Genomic DNA, 19,390 nt, shown 5'->3' on the forward strand with positions numbered 1-19,390 from the left:
TCTTCATTTCTATACATTTCCTACTCCAAAAATAAAACTTGAATTTCTGATGGAATTTTGCACCGGTTTTCTATCAGTTGATGAAGAAACTGCAACTTCTGATATTCGATGAATGCTACCAATTTATTTACTGTCAATAATATGTTTGAAAAATATGTTTTTTTCGTTAACCAGCTATCGCACCCCTACGAACGACAACCCTCAGAAATCTAAACTTGTACGAGCTAAGGACTAACGTGATCATACCTTTTTACGTGTTATTCCTAACGCCTAACTTCGAAACCACTATATCTGATGACACACTCCACAAAAATAATAGAAAAGGAAAAGAAATGTTTATTTCATGTCACACTTAAAATGTGCATAGCGTTTCATTTGAAATAACTAGCATCATCAGTGACAAGAAATTTCAATTACGGTACTGTCGTTAGTTCTTCTGTGAATTGTTTTGATTCCTTCAAAACGTATTCAACGAAGATTCATATTTTTCCTTTTTGGAAGTTTTTTACTACAGTTATCCTTGTTTCAAGGCTGATCTGTCCTGAATTAATTTTGATATGAAATATATTCATAATTCTTGATCCTGGAAGTAACGATTGTTGTGCATTCGTAATTAGGAAAAATTAAGTAGCATTTAACTTCATTTACCATCTTTAAATGGTTTCTATGACAGTACAAATAAATGAGTTGTTGATGTCTGCTAAGAACTGTCAGACGTTCATGCACTCGGTTACATATTGAAGATGTATCCAAATGACGAAACGAGTGATATACTATTTACTTATGCAGAATCAAAAAGGTTTTTTTTTTCAAAGAATCTTTTGTCTTATCCCATTTGACAGAAATGAAGGTAGAAAATGGGTTGTTACTGGAAGCGTGATGAACAAAATAAATGTAAATGTCACCTAAAAACTAATTGAAAATTTTCAAATTCTAAAAAAAGAATCAAAAAGAAGAGAAAATTTTACAAAAAAATTCTTCCGGATTTGCAAAACCAATATTTATAATTTTTCCAGAGGATTGAAAATAAGTCCTGAATCGATTGCTCTGTTATTGTGATTTTTCAGTAGGATATGCATTAGTTATTCAAAAAAAAATTCTACTCAATCAGGAACATTGCAAGTGCGATAATTGTTAAATAACGATCTGACATTTTTTTCGGAGCTATTTTTGGAAGATCCCAGAATAGATTTCCGTTGGAACAATCAAAATATCGTTATTTTCCAATTTGTCATCAAGAATTCACTTAGGTTAAAAATTAAAAAACTTCATCAATCACTGAAAATATATTTTTTTATTACCATCGATCCATTTTTTATGATCAGAAGCTACATGAAGATTAAAAAAAAGTTGGCTATTGTTCAAGAAATTGTTATAAACATTATATTTGATGCAAATGATGATTCAAAACAAAATCGTTTTGAAAAAATATTGCCTGAAAATGGATTTTTTTGTATAAACAATTTTTGTTCACTACTTGTAATTCATACCGAGGAACCATATTTTTCTTATCGTAACTCATTTTTCTCTTTGATAACTGAAAAATGTTCACTCAATAAACAATTTTTTATAGACAAATAATTTTTTTACATTTTTTTTTCATAACACTGATATAGAAACATTCTTCAATATTTCTCGAGAAAAAAATTCATTTATATTCTATATCGTCTTTTGAAAATTCTATTCGCTTTTAATCCATCAATCTTGCCTGGTTTTTTATGTTCAAATTTATTAAAACTTATTCACTGATTGAGATACGATGGAAATACTTAGGACTCATTTATTTTCTTTCAATTGAAGAACAAATTCAGCCTAAGATTCAAACTCTCACTCAAATATTTATTCAATTTATAACAAAATTTCAGGATTTTTCAATTTTTATGTTTGAATATTTCATAAACAATATAAAATGTGACGTCATCACTGATATAACCTGTTATCTTTCGGGAAATTTTTTACTCTTTTTGAATTTTTCTTGAAATTTGAAAAATGTCAAATATCTGCAAAAAACCAAAACGCATTCTATTCACTTGATTATCTATAACCGTGTTAGGAATCACACGTTAAAAGGTAAGACCTCGTTAATCCTTAGCTCGCACAAGTTTCGACTTCTGAGGGTTGTCGTTCGTAGGGGTGCGACAGCTGGTTAACGGAAAAACAGATTTTTTTTTTTTTGCAATTCTGGCAAGCGGCACTTTGATAAAAAAAATCATCCACAGGATATTCCCAATCGAATGACACCTTGTTCATATTTTTCGAAGGCGGAGAAAAAGATTTGATCTGAAAAGAACTTGTTGGCCAGAGAATTATAAAAATCTGGTTAAGGTTGGTTCGAAGGTGATTGACAATGTTTCATGATGAATTTCACTAGTTCGGACTTCCATAGTCTAATATGTAAAATAATTTGACATCCCTGAAACAACTAAAAAAGAGAAATTAAAAATAAATATCTGGAAATAAGAATCATATTGAGCAAAACTAACCTGAAATGAAATGATAGTGAAATAAAAAAAGTAAAAATAGAACAATTCAACAAGAAATAAAAATGAAAAGTCAAGAGATTCCAAGACACGTTTCGTTTGTTAGTATCTACAATCGTCTTCGGGTGATGACTGGACTGATTCCTCCGAGAGATGACTATTCATAGGTCGTTCGAGTACTTTCACTTATCCCTGCTTTTCATTTTCCGCTTCACTGGTTCCGTGGGAGATGACTGTTTGGCGGAAGTTGACCATTTTTCGCTTGATGATGGGTTTCCATATGTTGCGTATCTCTATGCTAGCTTGGCTGAATACGTTGTTGGACAGCATGTATGCGGCTTTCTTGAATTTTCTCCTAAACCGATGTTCCTCTTTGTGTATGATCTCAGCTTGGGACCACTCGATGTTGTGTTGAAGGGTCCAAACATGGTCTGCTATTCCTGATTAGCTGGTTTCCCCTCGCTGTGTGTGCTTCTTGTGCTCGGCAATGCGAACATTCAATGGCCTCTTAGTTTCACCAATATAGGATTTTCCGCACTCACAGGGATCCGGTAAATGCAATTCTTGGAAACGCAGTCCACAGCCACACGAAAACCAGGCCACCAAAAGAGGCCAACGTGACTTGGAATCTCTTAACTTTTTTTTTTGTTCAGTCGTTCTAATTTTACTTGTATTTCATTTTACTATTATTTCATTCCAGGTTAGTTTTGCTTAATATAATTGCTATTTTCAGCTATTCATTTTCAGTTCTTCTTTTTTAGTTGTTTCAGGGATTTCAAATCATTTTATATATTAGACATTAGACATCAATATGACGATGTTCATATTACATAATAATACAGAAGAAACGTATTATGGAAATGTCATTGTTATGTTTTCCGCCATAAACAAAAACAAAAACAAATATCAAAGTCCTTAACGATAACATGACTTTCAGTTAACCCCGTTTCAACTGCATATTAAGGACCATATACACGATATATAACATACCGGTAAACACCAGATAATGAGGAGAAGCTCTTGAGATTTCATAACTTTCTCATAGATACTCGGTCTGGAATCTCAAACAAACATACCCAGCCAACATTTTCTGAATATAACAAGGACTAGAGAGTGAAAATAATGATCGTACATACGAAACGAGTGTTTTGACGATATTCCATAAACGAAACGACAGGTATGAAACATGAAAATCATAACAATAACTCATGAAAGCATGAGGGTTGCTCCTCCAGGAATTGAACTTTATTTCGCCTCAAATGACAGGTAGCGACATGCGTTGGGAGTAATCGAAGATGTATTGTGGAGTTTTATTGTTGTTGGAGTTGTGAGACAATTTCAAGTCTGTTTGTAACTCAATTAGTGTTTCAGCAAGATGATTCTGAAAACCTGAATGCTCATATTCAAACAGATCGTTCAAAATAAAAATGAGGACAATGACGCTCCAATTCTATGGAAAATGAAGCTTGTCTAATTTGCTCATATACGTGAAAAAACACGACTAGTATCGATATGTTCTTTTCTGGATATTGATCTGTTGAAAGATCTTCGAAAGTCGGCGTTTCGTCATCATCTTGAAAGCCATCATTGAGACTCGTCACTGCTTTTGTTTCGTGGAGAGTAACAATAATTACCCAGCTACCACGATGACCATTTGAGTTCCGACTTTCTAGGACGTTCGCAGATATCCTACAAATGTCACTAAGGCAAAAACGGGGACTATGAGGTATACAGGGTGTTCCAAATTAAGTTGAAACCATTGCCAACTCCGTTATTATTGATGCTACGATATCGGTTGAATGGGCAACTAGTAGTATTTTTAATGGTCTTCTCGATGCCGAAAACAAAAAAACTAACAGTCACGTTTTCGAAATATTTCATGAAATAATATTTTTTTAAATGAAACACCCTATATTTTATTATGTTACGTTTCTTCCTCAAGTTGAAAATGAGCGACTATGTGGAAATATTCATTTATTTCACTAGTAAAAAAAATTCTTTGTTTTGGCAAATGCAACCTCATGATTGGATTGGATAGTAACATCTGGTTTCCTCAAGCACTTGTATTATAGGAACTTACAACTGCCAATTCATTTGTTTGGTCATTGCAGCAAATTCTTTTAGGCTCAGTCAAGCGCAATCTCGACGCTTCTTTTCGTGGTTCCGATGTAGAACGAACGAAGTTACGGGGAAGAGGAATCTGTAATATTCCGGTGTATTTGAATTCCAAAAAATTCAGTTCATACTGGAGAAAAAAGAGGAAGGGGGAGTGGCAGACTGGGGCATGAAGTATACAGAGTGTTTATTAAACATTCGGCAAAAATTTAAGACATCATTCTTTCAATAATTCAGAGGATATTTTGTTCTTTGATGATTTTTGACGTGTAAAGTTCCTTAATCCACAAGAACTGTTGAAAATGACTACCCCCAGCTCGGATGCAGTTGTTTTAACCACGCAGGTATAATCAACACAATGTAAATTTCAATTCAAAGTCAAGTGAACTACAGGAATTGATTTGTCTTATGAGTTTTTTCAATAATGAGGTCACCATAAGTGAATATACCAGAGTTTCCACACATTCTTCAACTTGTATAGATAATATTTTGACAAATCTTGAAAATGATTCCTTCAAAACAGGTATAATTGAACCATTCCTGTCAGATCACTATGGTCAATATATAAGTTTACTAGCCGATAGTGATTCACCTGAAAAAATATGGAGAAAACAAATTAATGATAAAAATATTACCAAATTTAAATCTAAATTAATGAATATAAATTAGAACACTAGTATACAAAATTTAGATGGGTTTGTAAACAATTTCTTATAAACTCTCTCACATTATGCTGATCAGTGTTTTCCAATGAAACAAGTTTTTGGACAAGGAAAAACAAAAATGAAATGGTTTAATGATGACTTGCGGCAAATGAGAGAAAATCTCAGTTGCATTAAAACTATCTGTGATACCAGCAAAAGCGCGGAAGATATTGCATTCAAACTATATCGTGAGCAATATAGGGTCTTGGGAGAGGTGAACATGTGATATTAACTATGTGTGATCTTTCTGAAGCATTCGACTATGTTTCGCACGAGGTTATGTTCAAAAAGTTGGAGTTTTATTGAGTGAGGGGGCTACCACTCAGTTTATGTAACAGAACCCAATCTGTGTATATGAATGGAAACATGTGTGACAATGAAACTATCAAGAATGGTGTACCCCAGGGATTCGTTCTGGGACCATTGCTATTCCTGATATATTTCAATGACTTTAGTCATGTTTTTTTCGCAGATGACACAACTCTAATAAGGGTTCAGAAAAACATAATCGAAATACCATCAATTACTAATGATACTCTGAGACAGGCATCTCTGTGGTTTACAACAAATCAGTTGAAATTAAACAAAAGCAAGACCCAGAAGGTCTTGTTTACGACCTCAAATACTGAAACCATTAAAAATGGCGATGATACTGCCTAACTACTAGGACTCACTCTTGACCGGAATTTATTATGGTATGCACACATTGATGAACTGAGCAAGAAGCTGTGTAAGAGTATAGTTGCTTTTCGACAGCTAAATAGAGTATTGTCTCTTGACGCCCTGAGAAGTTCATATTTTGCTTTATTCCACTCACATCTGAATTATGACATAGTTTTGTGGGGTAATTCTTGTCACTCCATTGAAATCTTCAGACTCCAGAAAAAATCAGTCAGAATATCGATGAATGCCAAATATAGAGATCACCGCCGCTTTTCAACGCCGCTTTTCAAGCTGCATTTCAAAAAAAATGGGTATACTACAACTACCATCGGTATTCATATATAGTCAATTACTTGATATCCATAAAAATAAATCAACCTATTTGCAGCATCAGGATATCATCACCATCATGCTACAAGAAATGCAGTTCTGTTCATACAGTCTCGATACAAACTCACAAGGTCTATTCAAAATCAAAATGTTCTTCATTGACTATTCTCCATACAATTTTAACGTATTTTTTTGTGGTGTTTATAAAATATATACAATAAAAAAATATATACAAATAAACAAAATGTACACAAGGGTTTCCCCTATGGAGTGGGACAGTGGAAAGGATTGGGATGGGTAGTGAATGGGGTAGAGGGAGTGGCAGGAAAAGACCCCGATACATTTGCGCTCTCAATAATTCCGCACGGAAGAGAAAAGCGCCTCCACACAGTCCCCCGATGGGGGACCGCCCCCGCTGGTGTTGGCGGTTGGCTCTCCACTCAAAAACGCCTTATATCAGCCTCATCTATAGTTTTCCGCATCCTGCCGAGGCTTACGCGGAAGTTATCATTCTGTCCCGTTTCGGTACTTCTCAGAGAATAATTCGTCTGTTTGTTGGTAGCAGTTGTCGATAACCCCCTAGTAAAAGTTCATTAAAAAACCAGGTAAGAGTATTTCTGCTATCACGTCATCATGTGTGCGTGAATACTCTTATCCAATTTTTCCATGAACTAAGCGCGATCGCATTCGCGCCGTTCACGGTATATCTCCAGTTCTTCATAGACTAGCCCGTGTTTAGGGCGCTGTCCATGATAGCTTCTAACTGCCGTGTCTATTAAAAATTCATTGAATATCAATCTGTACAATCATTTCCCTAAAAGTGCTCAAACAAAGCTTCCTCAAAACTGGAACTCTTGGAAAACTGTTTTCATAGTACTCAGGATTATTTAAGTACTTCAATTATGACGATTTAGATTTGATTCTATTTCATCTGATATGTGGAGCTCATGTTCATGCACAATATTTGATTTTTGGCACTTTCAAAAATTTCAGACTGATTATTGTAATTTTCAAAATTATATTTCATTTTATTCACAATTTATGATTCAATATTCTCAACTTGTGACTACTTTCTTTTCTATGTATATTTCAACTGACTTGCAACAAGTAAGGTTGTCAAATAAATATATCTATCTATTTATCATATGGACCGATATTTGAACAATCACTCCAATCACCAAATGCGATAGAAAAGACACTCTGGTAAAAAGGACATGACGTATCTGTGAATCTAGAAGGCTACAATAGGAAATGTGTCATCTGAAGAATGCATTTCTGGGTAACTGATATATAATATGTATATGTCTCTCTATGGCCTCTGATTATTCATAGAAATATATGCACATGAAAATAATTTCAACCGTAAGGAAGAGAGCTGAAACATCAACAAGACATGAATATCGATACTCCATAACACAGAGATTCTTCGAATAATTGAAGGAAGGTCGGACCAAATAGGTACAAGAGCAGTCTGCAGTCTGACCCCTGGTCCTATCATGAAAGCAAATGGACCAGGTCTATTGATATTGTGATTCTAAAGATGAAATCAAAAGATTATTTTAACCTCTCTCATGACCGTCTCTGTTTACTTTTTCAGCTTCACAAATAAAGAGAGCAATCTGTTTCACTTCCATAAGTGTACTGATAATTTTGAACAGACTATTTTGTTAAGGTCACTAATGGATCTAATAGAAATATATATATATATATATATATATATATATATATATATATATATATATATATATATATATATATATATATATATATATAGAAAAGTAATATCGAGTGAGTTGATTTTTAACTGTAAGTACTATTCATACAATCCTGTGTTGAGTACCTAAAAACAGCAGAAAAACAGCAGAAATTCTGCTAGTGAGTTCAACGAGGAATCATTATTGTGGAAAATTGTGCCATTTATACTCATCAGCTTCGAGAGTATATTTGGTGATAGAAATGAATTGTCCACCATGATCAGAAATGCCAAGATCTGATATTCCCGTAATACACTCACTATCGTTTAAGTTGGTAGTAATGTTATCTATAAAGGTAGAGCTTTTGGAGTTCGTTCTTGTAGGAATAGTTGGTTTGGGTTTCAGACCAAAAGATTCAATGGTGTTCAGCCAAGATGTACAGACAGGACTTTTTTTATTTATGTCAATGTTGAAGTCACCGGTTAGTATAATGTTAGTGTAATTGGGTAATAACAAAGTTGAAAGTTCTTCAACTTTATTGAAGAATAAGTCATATTCTTTCGATAGTGAGGATCTATAAATTGTTATGAGAGCAGTGTCCATGTTTGTTAATTCAATTCCACAAAATTCTGCGTGTTGTTCAATACAGAAATCATTCAAAAGGAGAGGTTTACATGTGACGTTATTACGAATATAAATAGAGACTCTTCCATGTTGAAGGGTTTGTCTACAAAAGTAACTTATAAGGTTATAATCATCGAGATTTACAGATTTCAGATTTTCTACATTGAGCCAATGTCATAATCTTTGTTCTCGAGATTTAGCTGAAACTGTTCTACTTCATTGCTAATACACTGAATATTGAGATGGAAAATCTTCAGCTCATTATTCTGAAGATGTTCTTTATTAGAATCTATACAAAAAAAATTTGAGGTTGAGAAGAAGTAGCTACCCCCTTTTTATTGGTCTGTTCTTCCAAGAACCTCTTACTTTTCCGAAAGTCAAACCTTTCAAAAGCTATATTTCTAGGCCAAAGGTTAGGATCATAGATTGCTTGAAGGTTATCTGGGTTGCCGTGATTAGCTTGCGGTGATTAGCTCACCAGAACTAATCACCGAATTGAAACAACTGACTAAAACAACCATTAGACTATATCAACGACATGCAGCTGATAAAACAAAAAAAAACGAGACGTCACATTCACACCCTCAATGCCCAACGACTACATCCCTTTCCGGTGTATATTTTTATCTCATTCGGTGTAATTAAATTACACAAACAGGCCTCCACCCTCTTAATGCGAAAAAAGACACTCCCTAATCAGGGGAGCGTAATAACAGGAATTATACTGTTAAATGAGTTCGTGGCAGCGGTCAAACGAAGGTGTGGTTGGAAGTAACATGAACCTTACCTGTGTTACACATATTCGTGTATCAGTTTTTGAGTCCTGCGTCGAGGGAATCTCTATAGGAAATTGAGGCGATGAGCGGTCTTCAAATATTTGCGGATTATTTTACTCGTTAGGGGATTTGTAGATTATTAGCTCCGGTTGTTCTGTTAATGAAGTCTGAAAAGCGGAAATGATTTGGTAGGAATCGTTTCAGGTTTCACGTGGTATCACCGTTGAAGTCCACTACATATGATATTTATCAACTCATTGGATATTATAAAACAAAATGCAACCAAACGAATGTTCATACAGTTTCCACAAAGGACAGAGTGATTCAAAGGGGAGGAGTTGCTACGGGTTATGTTAGTTTCAGAGGTTATAGCAGTAAAAATAAGAAAACGGATAAGGTTTTTTAATTTCTACTAACTGAACTTTATTATTCAACTTCTACTTTTTATAAAATATGTACATTCAGAACAGGGATAAGCTGATATTTCCATGCCTAAAACAGAAAGATCTATTCACTACGAATGTTATAACAATTTTTCGTTCAATACGAGTCCAGCGAGGTCGATAGTACGGGTAGTCGTCAGGTATGCTGATCTGCATTTGAGTAGCTAACCGAAATAATGACCGTTTACTAATTGTTTTCATCATTTTGGGAATTCATTACAAAGTAACATAACCTCACTTCTGCTTGTCATCAGAAGGTTTATTAGAACTACCAGGTCACTTCATTATAAACATAACCTAACCTAACCTAACGTAACCTAACATAACTTAACCTAACCTGAAATATAAAGAACGACACTAATGAACAAAATTGAAAATAAGCGTTTTTTTTTTTGTTAAATATGAAAAAAAGGAGGAGAATGAGGAGAATGAGGATATGAGGAGAATAATAGATTTTTTCGGTGTTCCAAAAAGATTGGAAAGACGTGGGTGGCTTGTTTGCGGATTTTTCTTTGAAACCCTTGTAATTTTGCGAAAAAGTTAGTCAAATGAAGGTCCTCTGACTATTTCAAGAAGATTTGTTCCTGAATCACACAAGTTTGCTGAATTCACATTGAATAATTACTACTCAAGGCCACCCATCATTGAGGTAGGTTTTATCACCCTTTGCATGTATTACATTTAAATTTATGTGAACCCGGTCAAACTTCTCATGAATATTTTCTTTTCAGGGCCTTTTTTCAGTTCTGCTACTTGTTATTTTACATTACGTGGGCTTATCAACTACCCTACTTCATATCAATTTGCCTTCACGTAACGGTTCAGTTCAGCTTGGTTTTACTTACCATTGAAGATAAGGGTCGAATATTTAGTTGAAGATAGCCCGGGGTAGTATTCATCACCCAAGCCTGGATCATTGGTTGGAAAATAAGTTCACCCAGGAGCGCAATCACTCCCCAACTTGGACATTCAGTCGAAGTGATTACGTAGGGAGTATTTTGGATGCTTCGTTCGAACGCCTAGGCCTACCCTGCTACACGATCACTCTCGACAAGACAATATCTTCCTACGAGAATGTTATTTTGTTATTGTTTTATTTTATTACTGGGTACAGGGTGGAAAACAATAACTATCACAAGTGAGCTGTATCGTTATTTATACTGTTTTTCTGGCTAAAACTGAATCAAGTTTTTTTCTATCACATATATCTTGTCCTCCTATTATATACTTACTTTTGTGAACTTTTGGTATCGATACCTAAAGGGGATTCCTTACTTGATATAAACTATATCAGTTACCCCTGGCTATTTGTTTGAATAACGTTGAAATAGAGAGCTAGAGCTCGATTTATTTTGTGGTCCTATTTTCACACTGAAACAAACCGAAGTGTAGTTTTTTTTTTATCGTTGGTAATTATACAACTCCCTACAATCACTCATCAGTGTTTGAATCCTAATCTACCCACTCCTTGAGAGATTTTCTTCGAGTACTCATCTACCTTGGATCCTCTATTGCACATTTTCGAGAAAAAAGTGTAGTGGAAGATTGGGAAGGTAGAAAATAGTACGAATAATAAACAGTAACAGAGTATGTGTATGAATGAAAATAATGACAAACTAAACACACATAAAATTTTCGTGTCACAGTATATTTGCCATACTACTCGGAAACGGCTTGGCAGATTTTCATGAAATTTCATTTCCATTTTTGGTGATGTCGCGTAGGAAAATACAAATGACTTTCAATAGGTACCCTTCTATCACCAACCCCAATTGTTTATTAGCCGTTTCAGTGATTCAATCATTTATAGCACTGATCATGAGATCAGTTATTCTCGTCAGGTGTCTTTCTGTCACGTCTCACTCACTGAACAGTCCGAAGTAGGGATGAAAATGAAGTAGGTCCCCTGTCTCTCTTACACAATAAGCCTTTTCTCACTGCCTATACAGTTTTCTGCCACTGATATTGTTTATCCGTCGGGCGTAGATACAGTTTTTGATGCCACCGCAGCTGTGAATTATGCAACATAGTTTTTGAACTCATTGAATTTCCAGGCATGCCACCACATACTCAACAAGGGAAGGTTGAATCGCTCCGTAATTTGAAGTTGATGAAGTTGATGAAAAATGTTGTTGAACCCGGCATTTCAAATGGCAAGCTCCAGGGTGGAAATATATTGATACCACGAATCCCTATTTCACCTACAGATGTGCCAATTCATTTTGAACGTGTACAATTTCCAATTATTTTGACATTTGCAATGACTATCAATAAGTCCCAAGGCCAAACAATGTCCAATCGTGGCTTGGATTTGATCACACCATGCTTTTCACGCGGACAATTATATTAACGAAAAATATTGTACACACTATAGCATCAAGGGATTCATATCATTTGTGAGCGTTATGGTTTTGATAGGAATAATTCATGTGGCAAAACAACATTTGCCGAGTCAGCTAGTAATAAAATGATAAAATGGAATTCGTCATAGACAAATGTGTGATGGTGCATCGAAAAAAGGAACGAAACGGGGATCGCAAAGAGGATCAGCAGCTCGTAGATGAAAGCATCTCACACGATCTGGATACCGAAGAGATCTATGTGCCCCTTGAAATAGAACATTGCCACTTACAAGTGGCAATAGTAGTTGAAAACTCTCTCCGCAGTAAGTATCAGCACAACTTTCGGCAGATTTGATCATCGGAACTACCGAGGAAAAACAAAGTCGCTGCTACGGACATGCCTGTCGTTGCAATCTCACTCTACACATTTGGAGTAGTGAAATGGTCTCTAGAGGAGCTGTACTACTTCCACGTGAAGACTCGAGAAACTTCAGAGGAGATTGCCTCACAAATCGTACGTTTTACGGTTGTACTTCCTCCTACAACAGGTAGGCCGTGGACTGCGAATTCGAAATATCTGCATGAGAGAATGGTACTGAATGAATCCTGTAAACTCGTCAGGAGTTCGGATCTTTACTTCTGTTTGGTCCGCGACCATAAGAGAACAGGGATTGAATCAGTTTCACTACAGAAAGCTACCTAAGCAGTTGAGGAACTGGATTTAGTTTCAGATACCGAACTAGTTGATCACATCTCTGTCACCTAGTTGGAACTTGTTCACAATGAAGCCTAAATAGAAACAACATAAATGACTTCATTTCTGCGGCAACACAAGAATTAGTCTCTCTATTAGCTTCTCTATCGTTTTCCGTTCTCAGGTCAAGTGAGCTGGAGTCGAAAACTGTTGAGTTCATCATGGCCTGCTGGGATGGTGTCTTCAGCATCCCAGTCTACCAAAATCGCGTTATCGGTAAAAAAGTTCCTGACAACAGGTGCAGGACTTGCCACGAGGTTATAGGCATGTTCAGCATATGTGATCTCAGCCTTCATTCATCGACATTTTCTTCCAAGATGATAAAAATAGCACTACAGTAAAATCCCCAAGGTGGTCTGAGAGTGCTGAAAAATAAATTAATTTGGAAGAACGTTCACTGAAAGTTTATTGCAGTTCTTCAAATGGAAGAGTCTTCAAATAGTGAAGTACGAGGTGTACTGAAGTGAACCTCAAAATGAGGAGCAGCCAAAGTCCGTCGAGTATTTTTGATATGTACCGCTCTTGGTGGAATCAAACGTGCCAAGTCACTTGAACACCTCCCGTGGAAGTATCTTTAAAAGAGATCCAACCTTTCTTCGATGTTCCAGACTATCAAGGTTGCAGGTGATTTTCGCGTCTCCAATCAGGCGACTGGCTCTTTTCTGAATGGAATTCAGCAGCTTCAAGGTATGTTTGGGGGCGGAGCTCCATACATTTATTTATTTATTTGTATTTATTACCCATACAGTCCAGTACAGACTAATTACATGGATAAACTGTTGGCAAATACACTACAATAATAGCTATTAAAATCTAGATCTAGATTACTAAACTATTACTTACTAATACCAGATTTGTAGCGAGTCGTTCATAACTGCACTGAGTGCAGTTATGTAGAATCATGAAAATAATCAAATTTTACTTTCCATTCAAGTGTGCAGTTTTCCAGCCATTACTATGAAACATGATTAGGGTTTTGGAGTTGACTCAGAGCCTTGCAAATATATGTTCAGTTTGACAGAGTTGAATTCAATATTTGTTCTAAAATTGTTTCACGACAAACTGATAGGGGTAAGGTCCAATCTAAATCCATAAGTAGATTGAAATTGTTTGCTAATTTAATTATAACTAAAGGAGGTGCCCTGGATGATGTGCATATTGCAGAGATAATAAACATTGGTGCGGAACGTATACACCGTGGAGGTACATTAAATGGAAGCATATTGAGGATTTCTGGGGAATTTGTTGAATTGAATAATGTGAATGATAGTATGAAGAAGGTCTGATCTGAGCTTTATAAAGCAACAAAAATTGCTGGGGTTTGTACAGTTTTCTGGATCGAAACAGTGTTTCAAGCCTTTGAGGAGCAACTTTTGCAATTTCAGCGACATGATAATGAAAAGAGATATTGGTGTCCATTTCAACCCACAATCAACTTATCGGAGCAGAAAGCGGAATTGTCTGTCCTGACATTGTTATATAAGGTTCGGATTTTTTTTTCATTAAACAGATGTCTGGATGTTTGTGGCATTGAATTGAACCAGTTCATTTCCACCGCATTTTGAAATAACTACTGAATCCTCATTGAGATATTTGACCTTCTGCTGCTGGTGAAGATGTGCATCGGCAGTAGTTGTCCTGGAATCCTGAAGGAATGACGAGACAAGTGTGTGTCTTCAGCATGGTGCATAGTGCACGGTTGGGTTAGGTAAGGTCCAAAATGAGTGGGTCTATTCGACTCTCCACCGCAACCCGTAAAGGTTTATTGTGGCTCACACCTATTCTCACTCGACCAAACAAACCCAGCTTCTTAACGAAGCCGATCAGTTTGTACGGTGAGTGGTATTTCAGGTCAGATGATAAGAGTACGGTTCTGCCGAACTTTAAAGACCTAATTCGGTCCCCAGCGGGACAGGTACAAAGTATATGCTCTGTTAATGAGGTAGTCGGATAGTCAAGTTGCAAGTTTCCACCTTGATACCCACGACAACCTTCCCATATGATGGTTTTTGCACGTCAGCTACACCTGATGATGCTTTAGATTCAGCCGTGCAGGGCTTTTTCGCCTCTGGATTTGGTGAAACCTCACTTGAGTGCAAACGTTGGATAACCTGCTCATGGGGGGTTAGTTCCCCCACTTGAGACAGATTCTGCGTACGCCGCAGCTCTCGATCCTGAACTAAATTTACAGGGAGGTAAGTTGGAGTCGTTAACTCGACATCCATCTCCTCTGTAGACTCACTCCCGAACTAAATTCACAGAGAGGTCCGTTGGAGTCGTGATCTACACATTCATCTCCTCTGTAAATGTGCACGGTACATTCATAGTATTGACGAGTCACCAGTATTGCGTTTTGCTACGTGGAATTTTAAATCCGTTATGATGAATGAGAAGTGCCCAATTCAAAATTTTTCCTCTGAACTTCGCAGATTCTATCCAGAGGCATCAGAACCGACTGACTGATGTCTTCATCTTTCACAAAAATATAACGGTATAAAGATCTCACGCTAGCCTCTCCTCTAAACAAAAACTCTCAAACATAAATAATAGACGTGCATTCCCGGCTAAACTCCTTATTCGGCTGGTAGCGAGTGGAGTGTTTCAGCCCTCCCGAAAAGTAGGAAATCGAAAAACACTATTTGCGAAATCCCGAAAATATATAGATACCTATCATTTCTTGCGAGCCAAAGAGATGAGCTCCTTCCACCGTTCATCTGAATAGACGACTTCCGGTGTGTGGAGACGACGGGTCGGGAAAACTTTATTTACCGCATCCCGCATCCAGGCTTGTCGCTTTATTTCCCGTCTTTTCTTCTCGTCGTCATTATCGGGCTAAATGGGTCTATATTTGGGAAGGATTTCCAAATAACAACCGGCTTATTTATGGGGGCAGCGGCAGTTGGTTTCGGATGGAAATTGTATATTTTCAATAGGAATGATAGAAAATAAGTTACCCCGTAGAAGTTGAAGTGATTGGAAAGTTTCAAAATAGGTGATTTTCCATACGTTAGTTCTTTGATGATCAAAGAATCAATCAATCGATCAGTCAACCATTTAGTGAATTAGTTTTCCTTCACAATTACATTAGATAAAAAAACACATAATCATAAAATACTGGCTGACTCAATAGGTCAAACACACATAAAAAAGTCAATGTTGAACATAAAACATACATGAATAATACTGGAGTTTTTTCCCAACACCAAATCGTTATTTTTAACACCCCGACACGTGTTTCGATCACCAAGTGATCATCTTCAAAGAGGAAGTTTAATCTTCCCCTTTGAAGATGATAACTTTTGGTGATCAAAACACGTGTCCAGGTGTTAAAAATAACGATTTGGTGTTGAGAAAAAACTCCAGTAATATTCATTACTACACCATAGGTTCCAAACAGTGCATCACAAATGAAACATACAAGTTAATAAGCTACAATCAAATTAGGATTCAAGGAGAAACTCATGCACATAGTATGCCTTTTGCAATAGAAAAATCTTGAGTCGCCATTTAAAGATAATAATATTTGAGGATTTAATGTCCTCACTATGCACATGGGGTGATTCTTTGATACTGTCAATCTACTATAAGGTTGATGTAGTTGAGAATTATTTCTGGTGAAATGTTCAATAGGATCATTGTTTGATGTATGAATTTGATTCTTCTGATCACTCATTGAATTTTTCTTTTAGTTTGTTTTTGAATGCGGATTTCGGGAATTGCATGAGATCCTCAGTAATCGTATTACGGAAAAATACAGCAAGGAAGGAAAATTATTTTCTGAATATGACTGACGAATGACGAGGGATGAGTAACTTTTCATTAGTTCGAAAGTTGGAAGGATGGAGCTCTAACCTCTTTGTCAATTTATTGAATAGAGAAACAGGTATTATAAATTTCAGTACTGAATAGGTGATATTGCAGTAGTTATATTCCCTGAGAACAGAAATTGATACCCAACCAAGGTTAGCACGAGCTTGGGAAATATGTTCAGATGTACGTATTCCCAAAATGAAGCGAACACAAGAACTTTCGCACACGTTGTATTTTGTATTAATTAGCGGAATTCAAGAAGGGGCCATAGAAAGGGCCTCCACAGTTGATTTTCGAAAGGATAAGCGATTGTGAAAGTAGCTTTTTTGTGCTGAAGGACAAGCTCTGTCTATATGGATGAAGAACTTCGCGAGTGGCATAGGATTTGATCATCAGCTGTTTTACATGTGCGTTAAATTTTAAATCTTAATCGAAAGTGATTCCCAAGTTTTTTGCAGAGTCAACTGATTATAGTATTTGGTCCCCTATCTTGAGTTCCATATGATCTTTAGCATATTGTCTTTGGTTTATGTTGCCGAAGAACATGATATGGCATTTGCTAGGATTCAGCTTCAAACTGTGTTTGCTCGACAGAGTTTTTATGACTTCAAGGTCATCATTTATTTGATTTTGGGATACTAAGATGTTATTAGATTGGATAATATGTTATAACTGGGTGTCATCCGCAAATGCTTGTACCTGACAATGCCTAATTTGAGAAAAAATATCTGCAGTGTATAACAAAAATAGGATAGGACCAAGAATTGAGCCTTGAGGTACTCCTGATCTAACCCTTTCAAGAGATGAACTTCTATCATCAAGAAGTACCTTTTGATATCTGTTGTTCAAATAATAACTGAAAAATTTTATGACATCAGCTGAACATCCATAGTAGCCGTAGAAAAACCTAATAATGCTGGAGCGGTGACTTTTTTCCATCAATATTGGCTATAATACTATCACTAACATTAAGTAGAGCAGTAATAGTACTATACCCCTTTCGAAACCGTGCCTGGTAGTCTGGAAGAATGTTTTCGGATATAATGAAGGCTGTTTGTTGAGTGTGGATTGCTCTTTCAAGAATTTTAGAAACGAATGATAAGATATTTATTGGGCGTAAATCTGAGAGAGTAAGTGGATTTTTCAATAGGTAGCGGTTTAACAATGGCTTCTTTCCAAACTTTGGGAAACTGAGCTTTCTCCAGGCAGTAATTGATAATGTGAGTTAGGTAACAATCAATAATGGCCTGCAGTATTCACTTGAAGATGCACCAGCCAGAATGCTGATTACCCATTTCTGAATAACAAAATCTTCATCAGCTTTAGCTAATAAGCCCCACTGTTCAAGATCATAGGAAATTACTGACTGAATTGAACTGTGGTATAAAAGCTAGAGAACATCAAGAGAGATTGTTTGTTTCAACCGACGAAGTAAATATATATGTTTACTGAGCTTTAGTTTGACAGTAATATGGAACTTCCAGGTAAGTTTATTATCGGTATCAACACCTAAGAATTTAGTATTAATTAACTTCATGTGAATCAATCAATCTAACCAAATAGCTTTTATCAATTTTTTGAGATTTAGCAGAATTTAGCAGCAGTTCATTTGATCAGTTGATGCACAGTCAGATCGAGACCCCTCATTTTTGTATATTGGCAAAACCTTTGACATTTTCACTATATCAGGAAACCTCCCCTCAATTAAAGTGGAGTAAACTATCTGAGTCAAAGGCTCAGAAATCACATTGGCAACCTCTTCAATAACATGACCAGGAATGAATAGAATAGAAGTGATTCTAACTCCATACATGAAGTTTATTTGATAGATAACTAAAATGAATGCCTACTTTTGCATACTTTTGGTGTGATGCATGAAACTGATTTCATATTTCTTCAAAATATAGAAAAGTTATGAAACAGAGTATCATTACATTTAAAGTACATTTAAAGAATATTTTTTCCACTTCTTTATCATTTTAGATGAGTGATTAGTTTCACTATTTATCATTGAGTCAATTCGTAGCCGATTATTATCAGAACAGTGGCGTATCTGGAAATCCATTTCGAGTGAAATATCAAACTGAAGGAAACCCAATTTCTGTGATTTCGTGCTTTGATTTTCCAAGTATGGGTCTATATGTGCTATGTAGCGTCATAGTGAGCTACGTTAATTTCATTCGTGCACCGACATTGATGAAAATTCAAAATTGAAGTGACATAATATATAAAATGATATTATTGAAAAAAATTATATAACGTGGTAGGTATAATTCCCTTTGACAGAGTTGACTTTCCGTTCTGGTGAATATTTTTCATTCTTGTGTTTGAAACAATGATGAGCATATATTTGAATCATTCAAAAGATGACAGTTGGGAAGTTTGCCTCGTGGGATATTTTTCAAATGAAATTGTACGGAGGTGTTTCAGTTCAATCACATTTCTACTTCGAATTGGATTGAACAAGGCTCTGAGTCAACTCCAAAACCCTAATCATGTTTTATAGTAATGGCTGGAAAACTGCACACATGAATGGAAAGTAAAATTTGATTATTTTCATGATTTTACAGTTCTTCAATGTATACAGGGTGTTTAAAATTCGATCCTCAACATTGGGATTTCGGAAACTATGAGAAATACGAAGATGGTTGAATT

This window comes from Leptinotarsa decemlineata, unplaced genomic scaffold (assembly GCF_025532065.1).
Source record: "Leptinotarsa decemlineata unplaced genomic scaffold, Ldec_3_MD MMD2_tig00002974_RagTag_RagTag, whole genome shotgun sequence".
Taxonomy (NCBI): domain Eukaryota; kingdom Metazoa; phylum Arthropoda; class Insecta; order Coleoptera; family Chrysomelidae; genus Leptinotarsa; species Leptinotarsa decemlineata.